A 20,800-nucleotide genomic window follows, 5' to 3' on the forward strand; every position below is an offset into this window, starting at 1 on the left:
ATTACCACTGGCTCACCTGGCACTCCCCAGACAGTCTGGCCAGGGTACAAGCCGGGTCAGGCGTAGGTCTGCCTGCGACGGAGTAGGAATGGAAGTGTGGGAGTGTGTGTGTCAGTTCAAATGTCCATGGTGTCGGTAGCCCTGGTCTACACTAGGGCTTTAGTTCCAAATAACCCCCTGTGGCAGGCCACTTCCGCCTGGCCCTCCCGCAGGACCTCTTAAGTCCAAGGCCCTCAGGCCCAAGTCCGAAACACAGTTTAAGTCTGGCCCTTTAAGGCCAGGCCAAGGCCCTCCGGCCTGAGTCCAAAACACAGTTCAGGGTTGTAGCGGGGACGCACCCCAGGTAGGGGGACCTGGGCCCACCCTACTCCACCGGGTCCCAGCCCAGGGCCCTGTGAGCGACCGGGTAGCGTGTCCCTCCCTCAGTGGGGCAATCCGGCCGAAACGCGCCGAGGTCCTGGGGGCGGGAGAGGCGGTTCCCGTACCTGCCATGGGCCACTTCCTACCTGGTTCACTGAGGTTCCTTCCCATGTACTCGTCCCGCTTGCTGCTCCCTCTGGGCAGGCGTCTCCTCGGCGGGTAATCTCTGGAATGCACCAGCTCGCCTCCACATCCCCACAGGCCTCTTCTGGAGTCTCTGGTGACTGCTGTGTAGGAGCTCCCTTCATCAGTCCTTCTCCTCCAGCTGCCACCCCAGACTGAGTCCTTTCCCAGGCTTTTATAGTGGAGCTATAGCTCGCACATGCTCAGTAGAGCTGTGGGGGAGGAGCCTCTGCAGCCAGATAACCCCGGCTGGCCCCTGCAGGCTCAGTGCAAGGCTGCCTTGCCCTGTCACACCCCCCAAGGTCAAATTTACAAGCAGAGCATCCACAACGCCCCATAATAATCCTGCCCTGTGGGCACCCTCTGACCTGTAGCAAGGAAAACACCGGGAGGGGGGCAGGGGATGGCTGGAGGATCTAGGGTCGCCAGATGGTTTAACCAAAAATACCAAACGCCTGCCCTCCCATAAAAAAAACACCGGGGAAAAAATTCTGTTGACAAAGAAAAGAGGGAGACCAAAGTTGTTGCGAAATAATAATAATAATAAAAAAGACCCTGAGTGCTATTAAGCAAAAAATATATTAGAAAATAAAAAACAGCATGGCCCCTTTAAGAGGCTTTTTGGACCTAAGAGGCTGCTGGCGGCCATCTTGTCTCCCTGCTCCGGACCAGACAGCTCCCCTGCAGAACCAGGTATGCGGGGGGGGGAAGAGGGGGCAGCTGGGCCCGGTTGCTGAGTGTGTGTAGGGTTGCCAGATGCCCGATATTGGCCTGGATAGTCTGGTATTTTCACCTCCTGGCAAGGAAAAAAAATCAGAAAATCCCAGGCATTTTAGGACATTTGAGGTGTCCGGTATTTTCTGAATTTTTTTACCGGACAAGAGGCGAAAATGCCAGACTGCCCAGGCAACCCTAGGAGGATCTGCCAGCTGCTATGTGGATCCGCCCTTCCTCCCTGTGAACAAGAAATGCTGGTGCAGAGAAGAGCCACTGGCATTTTGCAGAAGGGGTTGGACTCCTTCCCCTTGCTGGGTGGCTCTCTCCATGCCTGGTCCTGCTACTCGGGCTGGGCCCTAGAGAGCAGACCCTCCCCGTAACCAAGCACAACGTCATTCCCATACACGAGCGGAGCTTAGGCCCTCAAGCAGGCCCACTGAATTTTTCCGCTTACTTGCGTGGCCTTGGCTAGTCTCTTCCAGCGCCAGGGAAGCATTCTCTCAGCTATCTGTCATTTCAGGTCCTTGCTTTTCTTCCACGCCGACCTCCTACACGTAAACTTCATTTTGCTCATTTGAAATCTGCAGCCTCTCCATCAATTTCCTTGGGAATTAATTACCAGGTTTTTTAAAAAAACAAAACAGTGAATCACATAACAAGATACTTGGGATTGTTTTTCTACTTAGTTATAAATGAAAAGAAAAAGAAACCCGCTTTCGGTATATTGACAGCAGCTGCAGTAGAAGTTCCCAAGGCCAGAAATGTTTTGTTTGGATTTTTTTTAAGTCTGCTTTCCCCCATATCCCTACCGACACATGTTGCATGCTTATCAACTGGAAACATCCCTTGCAGCCATCTGCATCGCATGCTTTGTTATTATAAGTTATAGTAGAAGACAAAAGGAGCAAGACACTGTGACCAGAAGGCAAACATTAAGACTGCTAATTTGTTAGGGGTGACATTTCTGATAATGCTGCTATATTAGAGCTACTATTCCATGATGTCATTTCACATAATATTATATCGCTGGGCTTAATAAGACAGAGAGAAAGAGACAGAGGGGAAAGAGAGACATCAACAGATCTATTATAAAAACAAAGGAAGGCATTAGGACATTTCTTTGCCTGAGTTGTATATTGACTTCTGGTCAGCGTCTCAAAAGAGTTTCATTAAATTTATGTCATCAGAAATATAACATATGGACTTTCCATGCAGGAGCTCGTAACAGCAAGAGTAACACAATTGTTTTCCCCATTCTATGATTTATCATCCATTCCATTCTATGCTACAGGGGCTGTCATTTTTCTTCAAATGGGTTTGAAAAAAGATCTCTTGTTCGACTCAGTCAGGTGTTGTTATTCACCGACATGAGGCCCACGCTAGTACAGACACCAGCTGCAGCCATCGAGCGGGCCTGGAAACGTTGGGTTTTTCTCCCGGCACAGGCGCTGCTCGTTCCGACGCCGCAGCCAAGGGAAGGGGCTCGGAAAAACACAAGCAGCCCTTCTCCCTCGCCTGCTATGACACACCTGGGCATGCCTGGGGCATCGCTGAAGAGGTTGCCTGTTGTGGCACTCACGCCCCAGCTGTTAATTCAAGGCAGGGCAGCACAGAAGAGGAAGTGACGTAGGATCCGCAGGAGCCTCGCTCCTCTCACCGAGCTTGTGGTCAATGCCTTGTCTTCCCAGGGCAACTCCGCTGTAACGGCCAGTGGTTCTTTGCCGGTTCTCTAATTTCACTAAGGCTGTGGTTCTCGACTGGCGGTCCATGGTGACTTTTTCGGTGGTCCTCAGGAACATTGTCCAAAGTCACACGGCGTGGGCAGGCACCAAAAATCTGTTAGTAAGAAATAAATTTCAAACCAAAATGTTCATTGTCTGCTTTTTTTTCTCATGTCTCAAAAAGGAGGTGGTCCACAAAAATTTTTTGATTGGCCTGGTGGTCCGTGGACTGAAACGAGTCGAGAACCAGTGCTAAGGGGTGGCACCCAGCCACAGCAAAGTTCCCCTTGGCTTCTATGGTGCCAGGATTCATGCCCACTGACCTAGCTACTATGTACGGCTCCGATCCTGGGAGATGACACCGATGGCACCCACCAAAGGCATAAGCAGCCACGTGTACTATCAGAGCCTCTCTGTTCACAGTCCCTTGGCATTCCCGTACCTGCAATTATTAGTGGCTATCTCTACACACCATTTGCCTCCCTTTGTAACGGTGCAAACGTCTTTTGCTGGTGATTTCTTCGCTGAAGGTGGATTTCAGGACTTCAGCGTCTCAGCCAATTTCAAGCCCTCGTTAGCACCACCCCTCATTAATAAATGGCCTACTTTCTCGCCAGTTCTTCTATTCCCCCGATATGTTTGTAACAGTCTGTGCTATTCCCCCTAGCTCTCTGTCGAGTATTAACTCTCTCTGCTGTTCTGCAGCCTCCTTCAGTCCCTGCCAGCATTAGCTGCCTGTGTGCTCATTTGGCTGCCTGCTTCCTTTTCACATGTCTGTGCCGGGTATTTTTAACCTCAGGCCTTTGATCAGGAGGCCACGCTGCCTGCAGCTTGTGGCTTCCAAAGAGGCAAAACCCATTGCCACTCCATTGTGATACCCTTTACGGTTTCCCAGGGTTCTCCTCTGGTCATTTCATGATGCTTCTCATGGCACACACGGAGCCCCCTCTCTCTGCCCAACGAGCTTACGGACTAAGCAGCCAACTCACAGGCCCGATTGCTTTAGAGCAGTGTTTCTTAAACTGTGTTCCGTGGCACACCGGTGTACCATAGAGAACAACAGAGTTCAAAATGGCCACCCTTAAAGGGACAGGTGACTTTTTTTTTGCTTAACAAAAAATCTTTGGTGTCCCTCAGGAAAAAAAAATATTGTTTGGTGTTCCTCAGTCTTAAAAAGTTTAAGAAACACTGCTTTAGAGGCGGGAAAGGAAGGTACAGAGCGAGAGAGAGTTACTTGTCCGGGGTCACACCTGGAGACTCCGGCGTCCAGATCAGCGCCTTACCCACAAGGCTCCCCCTTCTCCCTAATCAAACTAAAACGCCTCAGGACTCCATCCAGATGTTTGCGTGGATAAGGGGAGCTGCCTGTGTCTTTAACCAGAGCCTTGAAAGGTGTCTTTGCTGCAATCGAATCTCCTCACGCTGCTCGATCCTGGAAGCCCCTCACTGACAAGCCTAAAGGGAAGCAGCGTGAAAGCCGGTTTCGAAAGCCCATGCTGCAAGAGCTCACACACGAGGACAAATGTCATGGTTTCCACCTCGGACAATATCGGATTACCTCTGCAGAGGTAAACAGCCAGACCTGGGGCATTCCTATTGTCGGGATACAAACTCTGCAGGCTGCTCCGTTGTCAAAAAGCTCACAGAGATTTCTTGTGCTGTAGAGGGCGGCTCTTCATCTTCTTGAATCTGTGACCCAGCAGAAATTACTGTCAACTATCTGACCAATCGAGGGGTATTGATTCACCTGTTACTATGGCAACCCATTAGTTCTTAGATCTGTCTCTCTCAAGCACTGCCTAATCTGCCTCGGCTAGGTCTAGCATTTTGACACTGTCTCGTTCTGATCCTTAATTAGTTTATTTGATGTGGCCTGCACATTTTATGTTTATACAAAGCAGATATTGAAAATACAGGCCTAGTGAGCAGAGATCAGAGGAGCACAATCAGTATGTTGTCAGCTAAACCGGCTATTACAAGGGAGAAAGAAAACAAACACCTTGTAAAAAACACAGTAAACTCCTAAAGCGGTGTGAAAAAAATATAAACTGACAGTATGGCCATCTGTCACCCAACACGGCGCCCCTGAGATTTGATCGGTTTTGTACCTACTTTGTCCAGGTGATCCATCAAATAACACACAGCTTCCACTGCAGGCTCTGAGCAATTCTATTCGATACTTAGCTTCTTGAAGATTCACTCTGTCTGAAGGCAGAAACAGTCCTTCAATGCTAACCAGAGACCCTTCTCTGTGACTTACCTTCCTTCTGGAAGGACAGGTCTTTACATTTGAAAGAATGAGATAAGGGGAGGCAGATCAAGGTCCCAACCAAAACAGAACGCACAGGTGTGGAATGTGGACATGGTTCTCTTCTTTGCCGCAAACTGAACCAAAACTCTAGATCAAAAAGTTCATTCTGCTCATTTGTCAATTTCTTCTTCCCAACTCTGTGCTTTTCCCCCATGCAGTCCATGAGAGCTGCCACTTAGAGACCTGCAGGAGACAGGAAGATAGGAGAAGATTTTAGTATCATAGTATTCAGTTACATTGTCTGTCCTGGCATAATTCTGTGTCTCGGCACGACATCTGTCTGCTAGCATTTGGCATGTTTCCTGCTTTGATCTTCTCATCCCCACAGTGTACAGCAAGGTGGGGAAAGAAAAACCTCACCCTAGAGTAAAATATTCATTCTAACCCTTTAAACAACAGCTGCTTTTTTGGTTTACTGTAAAAAACTGGTAGATGCATAATCCACACTAAAGTCTCTGCAGATGTAATGGACCAATTCTACACTGAGGGTGTGTCTAGACTACAGGGTTTTGTCGACAAAAGTGGACTTTTGTCGACAAAACTATACCTGCGTCCACACTGCCTTTGAGTTATGTCGACATAACGTCGACAAAACTCAGCAGTTTTGTCAACATATGTAAACCTCATTCTACGAGGAATAACGCCTTTTGTTGACAGAGTTCTGTCGATAGAAGGCATTATTGCATCTACACTGTCCTTTGCGTCCACACTGTTATGTCAACAATGCGGCTTGCTTTGTCGACAGAACTGGCTGCTGTCTAGATGCTCTTTGACAAAAACTTCTGTTGACAAAACCCTGTAGTCTAGACATACCCTAAGGGTACATCTACATTGCAAGAGATCTTCCGGAATAGCTTATTTCAAAATAGAGAATCCACACTACAGGGAAGCCTCAAAATGAGTCCGAGGCAGGCTCCCCTAATGTGGATGCGCTATTTCGATTTAGAGCCCCAGGAGGCACTGGGGAGGAATAACTTAGAACGGCGCTGGGGAGGGGCTATTTCAAAATAGCAGCAGTGGAGCGTCCATACACAGCTTCTTCCGAAAGAGCTTGGAATGAGGTTTACCAACGTTGGAAAAAGCCCTCCATTATTTCGATTTTCTTTCTGAAGGATAAACTTAATTTGTTGTCAGTATGACCTCTGTGTGACCTGGATGTTAAGTCTGGTCTTTCTAAAGAGGTCCGTGCTTGAATGCAGGTATACAAAAGGAGGGGGTAGGTGGAACTGGTTTGAACCTGTTGTAAGAGCTGCAAAGGGACTGTGAGGGGACAAATAATGATTGGAGGGAATTTGGTGCAAAGGGGCATGACCTGTATATGCATGCAATTGTAAGGGGTCAGTGAAAAAGGGGTAATTACCATGTAAGGTAGTACAAAGACCTTGCCTTTTGTTTGGACAATTGCAGAAACTGTTCCTGAGTATCCTGGCAATTTTTGCCCTGGAATGCATTCCTGAATAAAGCTGGTTGCTTAAGAAGGGTGTCTGGAATTGATTTGGTAGGGGTTTTGGGCCCCCATCCGAACCCTCGGATTAAATTCTCCGTCATTTCGAAATAACACAATTGCTGAATGGACGCTAGTATTGTTTTTCTGGAATAACAGCTCGTATTCCAGAAAAACGGAGCAGTGTAGAGGCACCCTAAAGTTATTTTGGTGCAAATCTCAACCAGTTTGTGCAACCAATCGGTGAACTGCAGCTTTACACTGCTGTATAGGAGCTAAGAGCACAATACAGCCATATAGGATCAAAAAAAGTGCAAAGAAAGTGGTCATTATTCACACGGTTCTGGTATATTTTGAAATGAAGCATCACAGTAAAATTACTGATAGAACTAGACTTTTAATATCATCACCCTAAATTACTGGGTACTTTCGCTATATACTGATAAAGGAAAGTTAGGAAAAGATAATATTTTGGAGGTTTTTAATATTTTCATACGTTGGAGCTGAAAACTGTAATGCTGAAATTTTGGCTAATGATTCAGCAATTCCAAATGAAAAATTCCCAGAGGTCTCACAGAGTATAACCACTCCCTCCAAAAAACTAAGCCAAACCAGCTTCCACCAGCCCTGCTGGCAAACACGGAGCCACAATAAACTCTAGTCATCTGTCATTCTTTTTCCACCAGGCAGGCAATCTGACCCTAAAAATCTGATCACATTAGATAACATTAATTTGCCCCTCTGCATTCACTGCAGGTAGCGTCTGCTGATGACACTGCTGCCCATTAAGTAACTGAGAAATGCGATCAGCAATGTTTGTCCACTAAGAAATTTATCCTGAAGCGCATTTCATGCTGATTATTAACTCCGCTGCACTCGTGAATTGAATTTCTCCAAAGCTGGAAGTTAAAACAACATGATATAAACCAGAGACAACCAGTCTTGCCCACAAACTAGACAAAAGCCCTTAAAGGCCAGAATAAGAATGAAAATTAATAATGAATTATTTAATGTATGCATCATAATAGTTCTGCTTTATTCCATCCCACTTCACATTGCCTTCGGTCCTCTTAAGTTATTACGAAATGGAACTAAAAATTCGGTATGGATTCCATGCCTTTCTGCTTTCTCACTTCAGCATTGAAAACAGGCAAGCAGCTTCATTAAGAAAGAACTGAATACCATTATACCTTCCAGCTTTGGAGGAAGGACAGTTGTTATGGGTTTGCCATGGGGAAATTCCAGCACATGGAGAATTTGCATTCTGGGAAGTGAGGCTCTTAATTGCTGGAGACAGTTTTGTAAGGTGCTATAAAACTGGAGATGGGGAGTTAAGACACGGAAGGACTGAGACTCCACTGATTACAGGTTACATTACTAACCCGGGGATGATGGAGTGATGTTGTCACGTTGCTGGAACTTGAGGGGAGCAGCCAGATCCCTGATGCACCCATAGGTGGGGGTGTTGGCCCCAAAAATGGTATAGGAGGGGGCCATGTGAGGTATTGAATAGAAGCTTATTATCTGATAATCCTATGTACGCTGTTCTGGTGTTTGTATAATGTCTGTGTATGCAATTATTAGCATGTACTTGTGTGGACACTGAAGATTTCCCTGCATGTGGTTAAGCATTGGGCAGGGCCGAGCCTGTGGACATGCTAATTACCGAGGCCCTGTGGAACAATGGTTCTCAATGGGCTATGGACACACCTAAAGAATGGGGGCTGTCACCTGAGAGCAGCCAGCAGGGAACACAGAGATTGGCCTCTGGCCAGGTGACCAGCTATATACTAGAAGAGGCCAGGAAGGAGGTATAAAGAGGCCATGCGGTCGACGCCATTTTGTTCTCAGCTCAGCACTTCATCCCAGAGGCAGCACTGCAGGGATCGAAGAGTCCGGAAGACCTATGAACCCATCCTGATGATAGGATGTGCAACAAGGACTTTTAAACCAGCAGCTGTAACATCTCTGCTAGAGCCTGCATCAAGGACTGGGAGATTTGGTGCATGTAACATACTAATCTTTAACAATCTTACTCTCATGCTTTTCTGTCTTGTGATAATAAATCTTTAGATATAGATTCTAAAGGATTGGCCCAGCGTGATTTGTGGGTAAGATCCAGAGGGTAAATTGACCAGGGATCTGTGGCTGGTTTCTTGGAACTGGACAGGACTTGTTCGGGGTAGGTGGGATTGGGTGCTAGGACCCCCCACCTGTGTATGAGGCCCGGGGCCATCTGGGGCACGGATATTGCTGGGGTGTCGGAGGGGTTTTGTTCGTGAGGCTTCAGGCAGGCTGCTGAAGCGCTCTGAGACTGGTTTGTGGCCTGTTTGGAGAGATCACCAGTCTGGGGGCTGTAAGGAGCCCCGGATTTGAGCAATTCGCCCTGAGCGGACACCCTCAGCTGTGCCCAGACACGGCCCGGTCCGTCACAGATGTTTACCACCTGCACTGGAAACCAACTCAAACAACAAGCTTCTTAAACCAACATTTTAGCAAAAGTCTACCAAGTCTCCACTATTCATGCGCCCAACCTAGCGGAAACCCTGCCTGCGAACCGTAACATTTGTCACACCTGGCCTGCGCGAATGCCAGCCTGTGTGTCGGCAAAACCCATGTGCCCCCGTGGGTTTCGTGTGTGCACACTACAAGCACTGGGAGAGGGGGTGTAAATGTTCAAGGGTGTGCGTTGCAATGCGCAAGGACACAAGTATAGGACAAGGACTGAACATTCCCTTGAGAGAAATTAAGAAAATAATTAGTTTGGTTTCATTTCGTAACGAGCTCTGGATTTTGTGGGTTTTCCCCTCCAATCTACTTTGTGAAATAGGGAGGAAAAATAGTGAGGCGAAAGAGGTAGATTGTTGTCGGTTTGCTGCGCACTGAAAGTCATAGCGAAACCTTTCCCATACAACAGAGCGCTACAGAGTTGCCCCTGCCCAGGCTCTGCATGGACGTCTGATACGGGGCGGGGAGAAGAAGCCCAACGCTACGTCTCAGAAGCGATGGTGCAATTTCTGACATCATTTGCGCGCCGAGGTGTAACACTTCAAAGGCTCCCAGGGTGCCCTTTTCATAGGGACCTAGGCCCCTTAGTCCCAAGCCCACTGGACTGTGGTGGAGGTTTGGGAGCTCCCATCGCTGCAATTCCAAGGAGCTGACCTGAATGGCTGGAGGCAGCTCGAAGGCTAGCGAGCTCATTCACCCACACATACAGAAAGGCTGGGGTTCAGTCGCCCCTCCCATCCATAGGGCCCCCCCGCAGCACCACGCCCCCTATGGGAGCGGCTTGGAACACCACGACGCTGGCAGACCCACCCCAGTGCTGGCCAGCCAGGGCCCTCGTTAGCCTGCCAGACGAGCGGGGAGAGAAGACTTGCAGAAGACACTAAATGGTCCACGTGGAATCACCGGGGAGATGGGGACGTTTCCTCCCCGCTGTGTGGATCAGGAAGCACTGGGACACGGGTCCCACAGGGAGCTTGGCAGAGGGGAGGTTTGAGGACCTCGGAGGCTGAACGCCTTCCTCTGCAGAGGCAGGGCAGCAACAGGAGCAGCCCTGTCCCTGCGCCCCCTTGTCACGTCCAGCCCCTTCCCCACTGCACACCCCCAGCAAGGCCAGGCCTGCCCTCCCCACGGGAACAGCGCAGCCCTGCCTGCCCCCTCGGCCTCCGGACCAGCGCCCAGAGAGCAGCACAGCCCGGCGGGAGGGGGCAGTGAGAAGGAGAGTCATATGCAAGGGACGGTGGGTAGGATCATGGGCACGCAGGGGTCCCCCGTGAGCCCTTCCCCTCTCCCGGCCTGGGGATCAGCTCTCCCGCCCCCAGGAGTCCAGCGAGTGGCCTGGCAGGAGTTCCCAGGAATGGCATGACGCGAACGGGCCTTTCTGGGCATCTAGTGAAGTGTTTGTCAACAATCCGCAATTAGTTCTCCCTTTGTTCTGATTAAATTCACCCCTGAGATGGTGAGAAGAGAGCTGGCGTCTCTGAGGCCTGGCCTGTGCCCACCCACAAAGGCATTGCCAGCACCCACCATGTTTTAATGAAACCTTTAAAAGAATCAATTCCAAGAGACGGCATCAAACATCTGAGCTGCTCCCGCAGCCTTCCCCATGCTGCCTCTGGCTACTCGGTGGCCACCGAGCCATGAAACTGACCAGAAGCAAAAAAGGAAACTGACTCAACCACTCCCCTGCTCCAGGAGGGGAGAAATGCAAAAGGCAAACCAAGGACACGGGCAGGAGCCAGAACGACCCCAGCGGGAACCGGAGTTTGAAAGGGCGGCGGCCTGGCGTGTGCTTGCGAGGCGCTGACTGCATTAGAAATGGCCGGGGACAGAGGGAGCGGCCGGCTCCACCAGCACCAAGCAGCCGCAGGCCCCGTATGGCTGGCGGGGAGAGCAGGGCGTTCAATGCAGCTTTCAGCTAAAAAGGAAGCCGCAAACCCAGGCGGCGACACAGAGCCCCAGGGGCTCCTCCAGCCACGGCCCGCGACAGAGCCAAGCTCCTTCCCAACTTCCACTAGCCAGCCGAGGGTTGCCAGGTGTCCGGTTTTCTACCGTTTTTGGGCCTCTTTCGGGTAAAAAAATCCAGAAAATAACAGACATGTGCACTGTCCAGTATTTCCTGGATTCCTGGCTGGCGCCAGACGGAAGCCTGGCTGGGGCGGGGAGTGGCTGGGAGGGGGCGCGATCGGCGCTGGGGCCCGGGCTGTGTCTGACGCCTTGGGGAGGAGGAGAAGCCCCGCCCCTGCTCCTGAGCGCGGGGTGGAGCCGCAGCCGGACTCACACGCGCTTCTCCGGACCGTGCGCGGGACTGACGGCGCCCTGGGATCTGCACGTGCCCGGGTCAGTCCCGCCCCCCTTCCCCTGACCAGCTCCGCTGCCCCCGACCCCCCTGTCCACCCCTGCTTCCTGCCAGCCAGTTCTCCTCCCCCCATCTCCCTGGGACAGGCACGCTGCCCTGCCCCCCTGCCCAGCAGCCCCGCCCCATGGCCCCTCCCATCTCCCGTGGCCAGCCGCGCAGCCCCCGACCCTTCCCCCCATCTCCTTGGGCCAACCGTGCTGCCCTTGATCTCCAGCCCACCAGCCCCGCACCCCAGCCCCACCCATCTCCCATGGGCAGCCATGCTGCCCCTGCTCCCCTTCCGGCCAGCCCTGCCCCCCTCCCAGCCGGTCTCCCCCCCCCCCCATCAAGTGTATCCGGTATTTTTTCTAAACCTACCTGGTAACCTTAGCCAGCGCCCTGCCAGGGGCAGATCCGGCTGCATTGCAGATCCCCTCTGCTCAGCATCCCACGCAGGGCCCAGCCTGCTCTGCCCTCATCATGCTTAGCACGTGGCCCTGCCCTCGATTTCCCCTCTTATAGGCCCTCCGGGGCCTGTGGCCGGCTGACAGGTTCCATCCAACCCCAGACCCCACCCGGGCCTCTGGCCAGCTGATGGGCTCCAACCATCCCCTGTCCCCGTCCAGGAGCCTTTGCCTAATAATCCAGGGTCCTACAGCCATGGGCTTCCTGCCCCAGCCTCCTCCTGGGCTACCTCAGGGCCCCAGATGGGTGCAGAGCCAGTCCTGGGCTGCTGGGCAGGGCTGGAGCAACCCAAGCGAATGGGTGACCCCTGCCCATCCCTTCCATGTTAAGAAAGAAACTCAGCAACTCCTGACACACGAAGGCAACTTACCCCCGTCTCCTCTCCTGCCTCCCAGCCTGCCGCAGTCTAAATCCACGGAACGCCGGAACCCGGGACACTCTGTGCAGTTTGGGGTGACGTCAACAAGCAGACCGTGGAAGGGGGGGAAATCCGAGACGGGCGGGTACTTGGGAACAAGGCTCGAAAGGGGCTCTCGGCAACTAACCGTTTAAATAACCGGTAACAATGCACTGGAAGAAAACACGACCTCGCTGCCGCCAGCACGCATGGGTGACCACACACGAGCAGAGGGGGAAAGCAGGCCGGGGCCAGGGCAGTGATGTAGAGTGATTGGGAAGCTGGACCCGTGCCAACACAATGGGTTTTCACTGCTCCAAATGCACAGCCTCACCTTAGCCCCCACACATGCAGGAGGCACCCCGGGAACGGGGAACTGCACCTAGGCAAGCAGGGCCCCAGAGAAGGATGTAGGGGCTAGAGCCATCATTGCACATGAGCAGAGGAGTCGGTCAGATGGGGGGGGATACAGCATCCGTGAGACTGAGACCAGTTACCCAGAAGAACCAGAGGTCGAGCCACACTCGCAATTGTGCTGAAACGGCTGCAGAGACTCAACTCTGGCCTCCTAGTCAATGGCGGATGGAAGCCACCCTCTTAGATACGCCCCTCCACCTGTCTCCCCCCAGCACGGCATGCGGAATTGAAAGCCCCTCGCCCAGGGCCAACGTCCAGACAGAGCAGCTGAGCAGAACGGGTTCCGGCACCGGGCATGGGGAGCAGGCTGGGAAGTGAGGAACGCTGGGAAGAGAGCCCACAGATGCATCTCCCCTTTGCCCTTTTCCTCCTTCCTGGCGGGTGCAATTTCCAGAGTTGTTGACTCGAGTCCCACGACTTGAACTCGAGTCGGACTTAAGTCGCCTCGGTGACTCGACTTGAGACTTGACTCAGGTTCATTGTGGCTTGAGACGCGACTTGAGACTTGCTAATTTTGTTAAATCGACGTGGTGACAAAATTGTTCGAAAATGCCGCTGTTGTTAGTAACCAACCGCCCAGAGCAGCGATCGCGGCCCCACCTCCGAGCTGGGCTACTAGTAGTTAGCAAATACGGCAAGTACGATGTATGTTAAGAAATGAAAACAGATGGGGATTATTGTTATTTATCGATATCGATGGCTTGTACAAAAGTGACTTGACATTTTTTAAATTAGGACTTGAGACTCGACTTGGCACTTGACTCGAAAGTGACTTTAGGGACTCGAGACTCGACTTGAGTCTCAAGTCACTACAGTTGAAGTCTCGACTTGGACTTGACAATGATGACTTGAAGACAACACTGGCAATTTCCTAGACTCGCAGAACTGGAGCAGGAACACAGACCAGTCCCATTGCGTGGCCAGACCGTCCCCCATAGCGCGTGTCCCACTGCAAACGTCTCAGGCGCTGGAGATGAAATGCAGGTGGCTGGAAATGAGACAGAATTGGACTTATCATTTGGGAACTTGGGACTAACTGGGACTCGATTCTAAGCAAACACCTCTGCACTGTGCAGTGAATGAGCTTCTGAAGCACCAAAGCCGGTCTTAGGGGCGGACGAGCTGGGTGGTCACCCAGGGTGCCATTTTCAAGGAGCCGCCGACAGAGCCGATCTTGGGGACTGTGACTGCATTGCAGCCCGACCTCCCGAATCTTTCCTCCAGGTTTTCCTGGTTACTCCCCCCTTCCCTTTTTTTTTTTTGCTTGACAAATTTTTGTTCACTAATTTTTTTTAAACCAATTAGTTAGGACCGGCCCTGTGTTTTACTTCAGAGGCTGGGCCAGCCAGACTGCTCTCAGGTTTGGTGGGCAACCAAGAAGACACAAATGGCTTAATGCGAATAAATGCAAGGTTAATTAGGGTATGTCTACACTAGCTCATTAATTCGAGCTAGGTAGGCAAATGAGGCGACCGGAGTTGCAAATGAAGCCCTGGATTTAAGTATCCCGGGCTTTATTTGCATATTCCCGTCCGGTCGCCATTTTGAAATTTCACTAGCCCAAACTCACTGCCGCGCGGCTACACGCGGCGGTGACACGTTAATTCGAACTAAGTCCTTAGTTCGAATTAACGGTTACTCCTCGTGGAATGAGGTCCAAAGGGCATGGGCAATATTAAGCGATATATTGCCTGTACACACAATTCTAAAAGCAGCAACTAACCCTGTGCTGAAGAAGAAACCAAAACGAACACCTGCCCCTGTGAGGAAAATCCCATGGACAGGCGTGTCCCCCCTGAAGCTTATCTAAACTATGCGACGAGATACGGCACAGCCTATCTCTCTAGCAAGCGAGCTAGCTGGGAATTTTCCTTGCTAGCAGCAGGCCGAAGCCTGTTTACTAGTTTGCAGACATGAGAACTGGGAAGATTCACTAACTCCTCGAAACACAATGGTCTTCCGGTTTTCCAACCACAACACCCTGTGGAGCACACCCGCCTTAGCCGCTGGAGAATTCACCGAAGACCTTTAAGACGGCTTTGGACTGGTTCCAGTTGTGGGGTCACCCATCCTGTACAATCCCCTGGGTATAACCAATCGGAGTGAGGACCAACTCCTTCATCCCAACACTGTGCTCCAAAGGCCTCTCATCCCCCTCCCAGCCTCTCATTTCAAGGACGGTTGGGCGCTCCGCCTCTAGGTATCTGACTCTGGGATATTAATTTGATGAAAAGCCACAGTTGCACTAGATTTCATATCAAACCAGGAGATATTTGATGGCACAAAGATACCTCTCATCGTAGTGGGGAAAAGCAAAGCAAAACAGGCAAGGAATTTTCGACATATTCCCAGCACCACGGCGATACAAACGTTAGGCCGAGCAAGTTCAACTGCATCCGAGAAAAAAAACTCGCTTAAAAAATGAAAGCCACCTCTGTGTCAAGCCCTGTTGGCATCTGAAGTGCATCCGGTTATTTGCTTGCTATGGGGGCGAAGTTCATGACCGGCCCCACTCTCTGTACCCTGCACAAGGTGTGGAGTGCTCTCCTTACTGCCTGTTGAAGTCAACAGGACCCGGTGGACGTGTTTGGTGGGAACGCCTGTGCAGCCTGCAGCATGCTGGCTCACAGGGACCAGTTACAAGTGACGCACCTGGGGTTCCCCATTCAAGGCCACTCGCAGTTGATTGCTCACATAAAATTGGCAGACGTTGTTACCCCCAAAGATCTGGGGGGCACGCCACACGACAGACACCAGCTCTCCCGGAGCCTGGCCTGGAGACGCTTATAAAGGGGGAACGTCTTTGTTCCTCGGGTTTGCAGAAAAATAAGAAGGCAGCAGAGACAATGCAGCGAAGCCCCGGACTCCTGACGCTTTGTCCCCCATTACACACTCAGTTACCCACAAATAAAGCACATCCTGCACTCAGTGCCACATCACTTTGTTACTTTACTCTGTGAATAAGCCGATATGCCTGCCAGCAGAGGCTGGCTACAGGATTCCTAAGAGATAGCAGAGAGGGGGGGATAATGAAGCAGAATTCTTAGGCCAGAGAGAAGCCAGCTGTGTGTAATTCATTATACCATGGAGTTGTCATATTGCCCTATAGAAAAACCCGTGACTTTTTGGCATGCCTCAGATCAGGCCTGGTCTGCGCTGGGGACCGTGCTCAGTCTCTGGAGGACAATGACGTGTTCCTTACGATGTCGCAAATTTGCCCCGCGAGCGAACCTCAGAGACCTCTGAGGGGTAAGGCGATTGCAAAGACACGGACACGAGAAATACACAAAATAGCAAAGAGGGGACGCAGGGTGGATATTTCCCAGCGCTTCCCGTGTGTTTGTTAAGGGTCGTTATTAGAAGAGAAGGCCGCGGGCCGGACCCTGAGGGGTACAAACCAGCGTCGCTCCAGACTGGTACCAACTCAGCATGCGGCCCGGCAGTCTTGCCCGCAATAAAATCCAGTGATGCAAATCACTGACAGGGAAAGCAGAAGAGACACGTTTGTGGACTTCCCCCGTGCGCTCCAAGCAGGTAAACTGGTTGTCTCTAGGCGTGCATCAGCCTGTGCCAAGTGACTTGCCCCGAGGCATTTTCCTCACAAAAATGTCTCTTGTCTAATATCTCTTGCATGTAGGTCTCCCAATGGCATTGGGTACTCCTTCCTCAGGGCCTCCGCTTACCCACTGTGCTGTGTTATAGTGTGTTCATTTTTAAGATCAATACATGCCTATAGCCATCATAAACACTGAAATATATTTTGCTAATGAGCCACTATCATGATGCCGTAAGCAGCGAAGCAGGAGACAATTACAAATGTGCTCGCTGCAAATCTCTTTGTCAGCACCCCTTCCTCCCAGCGAGAAGACGACTATGCAGCGAGGAAGCCAGACCACGTGGCCCTGGTCTAATAGCCGCTATCGATACCGCAAGGGCTGGGAAATACACCTGTGGTTACGTTCCATAGCCCAGCACTTTGGGAAGACTGAACAGGCCTGACTCAAGGAGCTGGACTGGTCCCTGCTAAAGAGCTTGGGTTTGCACATGTGGGATGCAGGGCACGGGGTCAGGGGAGAATTCGCTCTGCGGAGCTGTCTAGGCCAGGGGTGAGCAACCCCTGTGTCCCGAGGGCGGGGTCTGGGTATGGAAACGGCACAGCGGGTCACGGTGGGACGGGAGGACGCATGGGGTGTGGTGTGAGGGGCGGGTTCCAGAAGGGATGGCAGGAGGTGGGTGAGGAGAGACTCATGGGATGTGGTGCGGAGCAGGGAGGGCCCTACGGGGGGCTGGTACCGGACTCTCCTGGGGTCCTGCCAAGGCGGCCGCCCCAGGCACAGCGATGGGCGGAGGCATCCTGGCGAGGACGGGTGTAGCCCAAGGGAGACTGGCAGGGACTTGGGCACGCCGCCATATCACAGGGGGTGCCGCATGGGGGTTCCCATCCTGGGAAGTCCCAGAGCCTGGCTCTGTGTGAGAGAAGACGGCACTCCAGGAACTGGGCGTCTGGGCTGAGGAGTCCCCAGCGGACAGAGCCCGACAAGATACAAAGGTCGGATGGGCCGGCAGGCGCCATAATTTGCCCCGCTCTGGTCAAGGCGCCACATCTGCTAGTAAAATACCTGATGAGTTACTGTAATGCTGCGAGTTGGGGTGCAAGGGTGAGTTCTGTGTGGGGCTTTGCAAACGGGGACATTGGAAAACCAAGAGCTTTTATGGTCCCCACGTCCAATGAAGAGATCCACAAGGCCAATGCCGCTATGACTGTATCAGCGTCCCTGAGCAGAAGCTGCATGCTCCTGCGTTGCCGGCAGCCACACGCTGTCCGGTATCATGTAAGCTTACAGATCACGCATGTGGGCATCACGGGACATTCAGCCCCCACTCTCTGTATCCACGCTGCACCCGAAGTGCGCATGGCTGTAGAGGCAACAGCAAGGAAGCCGGAGGAGAGGAGGATATCAATTAAACATCCAGGAGGGAGGGAAAGCGATGTGCAGCGAGGCGGCGTGCGGGGCTTGCGAGCCTTTTGCTGACTGCCTGGTGCCGCAGTCGGTTGAAATGAAAACTCAGTGAGGTTTTCCTGCCAAACGTCACTGCTCCCGGGGAATGAAAAGGAAAAGGAAAGCCGCCCCGAGGGGCCGTCGCCCAAGGAGGAGAGAGTCGGCGTGTGCGTTTGAGAGGGGCCAGCGGAGCGCCGATACGCTTCGTTAGGCTGCGTCTAATGGTGCAGACCCTCTCCGCCGCCACCAGACTGCAGGGCAGATGTCTCACACGGGCCCGAGTTCTCACACTGCCCCAAAGAACCACGCTGCTTTCTGTACCGCGCCCAGGGAAAGTCAATGTCGCTCCAGAAACCCTTCAGTTGCTGCCAAAATCAATAAGCCCCGTTTGAGTCTGGGCTGGAACGTCTGTTCCTTTGCACCTTTGAAGAGGCTGCTGCTCAGTTCTGGCCGAGGCAGCTCTGATGTCAAAGGCCTCGAAAGCCCCAATTTGACGCTCAACAGCGATTGTGTTGTTGGAGCTCGGAGTGGCTGAAATCCAAGGTGCGGTCGCTTTACAGGCAGTGCCCCAAGCTTCATTCCCAGTGCATCAGACTAACATAAGAACGGCCGTACTGGGTCAGACCAAAGGTCCATCTAGCCCAGTAGCCTGTCTGCCAACAGTGGCCAGCACCAGGTGCCCCAGAGAGGGTGGACTGAAGACAATGATCAAGCGATTTGTCTCCTGCCATCCCTCTCCAGCCTCTGACAGACAGAGGCCAGGGACACCATTTTATCCCCTGGCTAATAGCCTTTTATGGACCTAACCTCCATGAATTTATCCAGCTTCTCTTTAAACTCTGTTATAGTCCTAGCCTTCACAGCCTCCTCTGGCAAGGAGTTCCACAGGTTGACAGCGTTTCTAACTCCCGGCGCACATCCACGTTAACAACGGAACATGCGCGGACGCCTAGGACACAAACGAGGAGGTTTTTCATTAACATCACTGGGGGGGCGGCCATCCCTCCCGCCGAGGATTCGCCCCCCGCCCTTGCCCCAGAAGCAGTGTAACCGCCCACGTTCGGGACCCTGACTCCATGGCAGTGGCCAGAGATAACCGCCTTTCCCAAGGACGGGGCCTCTCGATCTTTGTCTGCGAGGCGGGCAGCGTTTCCACCCCGAACCACGCAGCCGTTAGTGCCTGAGAGAGCCTGGCCTGACGCCCCACACGGACACGCACAGCAGAGGGATTACAACGAGCACTCGCCGTTCCCAGCTCCTCAAGATCCCGCTGCGAAAGCCATAAAATGCCCCGGCACCGTGTGTCATTGCTGCTGTAAATAAATGAGAGAGCCCATTATGTTGCTTTGGTGCTTTCTGTTGCTGTCATGAACGCCTAAATAATAAGCCCACGGTTAGAAACAAGCCACTGGGGACCAACCGTGCGCATTCATTGTAATTACAGGAGCCTCTTAATTAATTTCTGACAGGAATTTTAAAAAACCCACTCAGGCGAGCGCGGCTCGCCTCACCCCCAGCTCCCTGCGTAGGCCTGAGGTAAAGAGCCTGTTGTGGGAAGCCCGGGCCTGCAACGCCGTTCTTCTCAGCTCTCTGCGCCAGACGGAAATCAAATCCTAGCGGGAGAGGCGTCGGGCGGTGAGCTGGCCTAGGCGCTGGCGAGCACGCCGCTCCGTGGGCACCGCTGTGCACCAGTCTGCTCTGCCGGACGTATGGCCGTGGCAAAGGCCTGCTTAACCTCTGTGTCTGCTGCAAGGGCAGGGACATACCTGGAGCTGGTGCGCCGCACAGGCAATGCCTGGAAAGGCGGCCCTGACGGCCAGCGGAGGAGTCAGCATCCAAGCATCCGGTGGCTTAGCAGAGGCTCACCTGAGGCTCCATGGGTCGGGCCGGAAGGGAGCATTGGTCTCAGCGCGCCGCAGCTCGTGCATAACAGAGGCCGTCCGGCGACCCTGCACGGAGCTCTGGCACTGAGCAGAGCCGGCCTTTCCGGCTCGGCGGGGCCACTCCCGGTGCGGCTGGGAGGAATTACCACACCCCAGGGAACCTGTTCCAAGGGGATTCACTTTGCTGTTAAATAACTAAACTCTTCTCTCTCGTGGAAGCCCCCAACACCCTCCGGCTGTCATCCCTTCGTGGCTGACACTCTGCTCAGACTGGCTACACCCTGCTTCACAGCTGATCTGTTCCCCCCCAGATGTAGCTGCATGTTACGTGCAGTAACCACTATGGCTACTGGGCATCCTCTCTCCCAGGAGGTGATCTGCAGGGGCCAAGCAGACAGCCACATCCCTTTTGGGGGTTGCTGGTTGCCTTTCACCTTCTCCTCACCCCTCAGGCTATGGGGTTGGGTGTCTTCTCTTTCCATCCTACTTCCAATGCCCTTGGGACTGTTCCCTGGGGACTCCAGACAGGGACCTGCATCTCAGACATGAGCAGCACCATCAAATTGCTTCATATCCTACCCTGGCGCTGCTGGTACGTGGCCGCCCCAGCTTTGCTCACCTTCTAGTTCCAGTGCCGCTGTGGTTTGAACCTCACTGTTCTTGACTCCGGTTGCTTGCTGTCCATCTCAAACACAGCAGCAGGTGTTAAAAAAAGAAGACAGATCCCTCAACCCCCCAGCCCTCCCCCACACACAATCCCTGTTTATCTAAAGGTGTTGATTAACCAGAACTAATTTTTTAAGCCTCATGTAATTTGTGTAGAAAAAAAAAGAGAGTCAGGTAGATATTCCATTTATCACTATTAGAAAGGACACTAAACCCAGCACTGAAAAGAAAGAAACTAATTACAAGTCAGAGGCTGCAATAACTCTCTCTGTAATTGTGACAAAAAATTTAAATTAACGTTTCTGTCACCCAGAGAAGTTTGATTAATTTTACAATGGGAGATGCTATCGCCTTGTATCGGAGGGTAGGGAAACTTTACGGTTTGCAATTTAC

At 52.3% G+C, this 20,800-nt stretch overlaps 1 long non-coding RNA gene across 2 annotated transcripts in view; it reads right to left on the reverse strand.

The window, feature by feature from the left end:
- Positions 1-1,050: 1,050 nt before the first annotated feature.
- Positions 1,051-20,800, reverse strand: part of LOC112546377 (uncharacterized) — a 304,389-nt gene continuing 284,639 nt past the window's right edge. The window contains exons 4-5 of one of the 2 annotated variants that reach the window (XR_016350462.1): positions 5,242-5,475; positions 1,051-3,096 (exon numbers count right to left, since the gene is read on the reverse strand). This is a non-coding gene — a long non-coding RNA (uncharacterized LOC112546377). Of the gene's footprint in view, positions 3,097-5,093; positions 5,476-20,800 lie in introns of both variants that reach the window. The other variant, XR_012906422.2, reaches the window with a different exon arrangement.

Source organism: Pelodiscus sinensis, chromosome 11 (genome assembly GCF_052426305.1).
Source record: "Pelodiscus sinensis isolate ZL-2025 chromosome 11, ASM5242630v1, whole genome shotgun sequence".
NCBI classification, from domain to species: Eukaryota; Metazoa; Chordata; order Testudines; family Trionychidae; genus Pelodiscus; species Pelodiscus sinensis.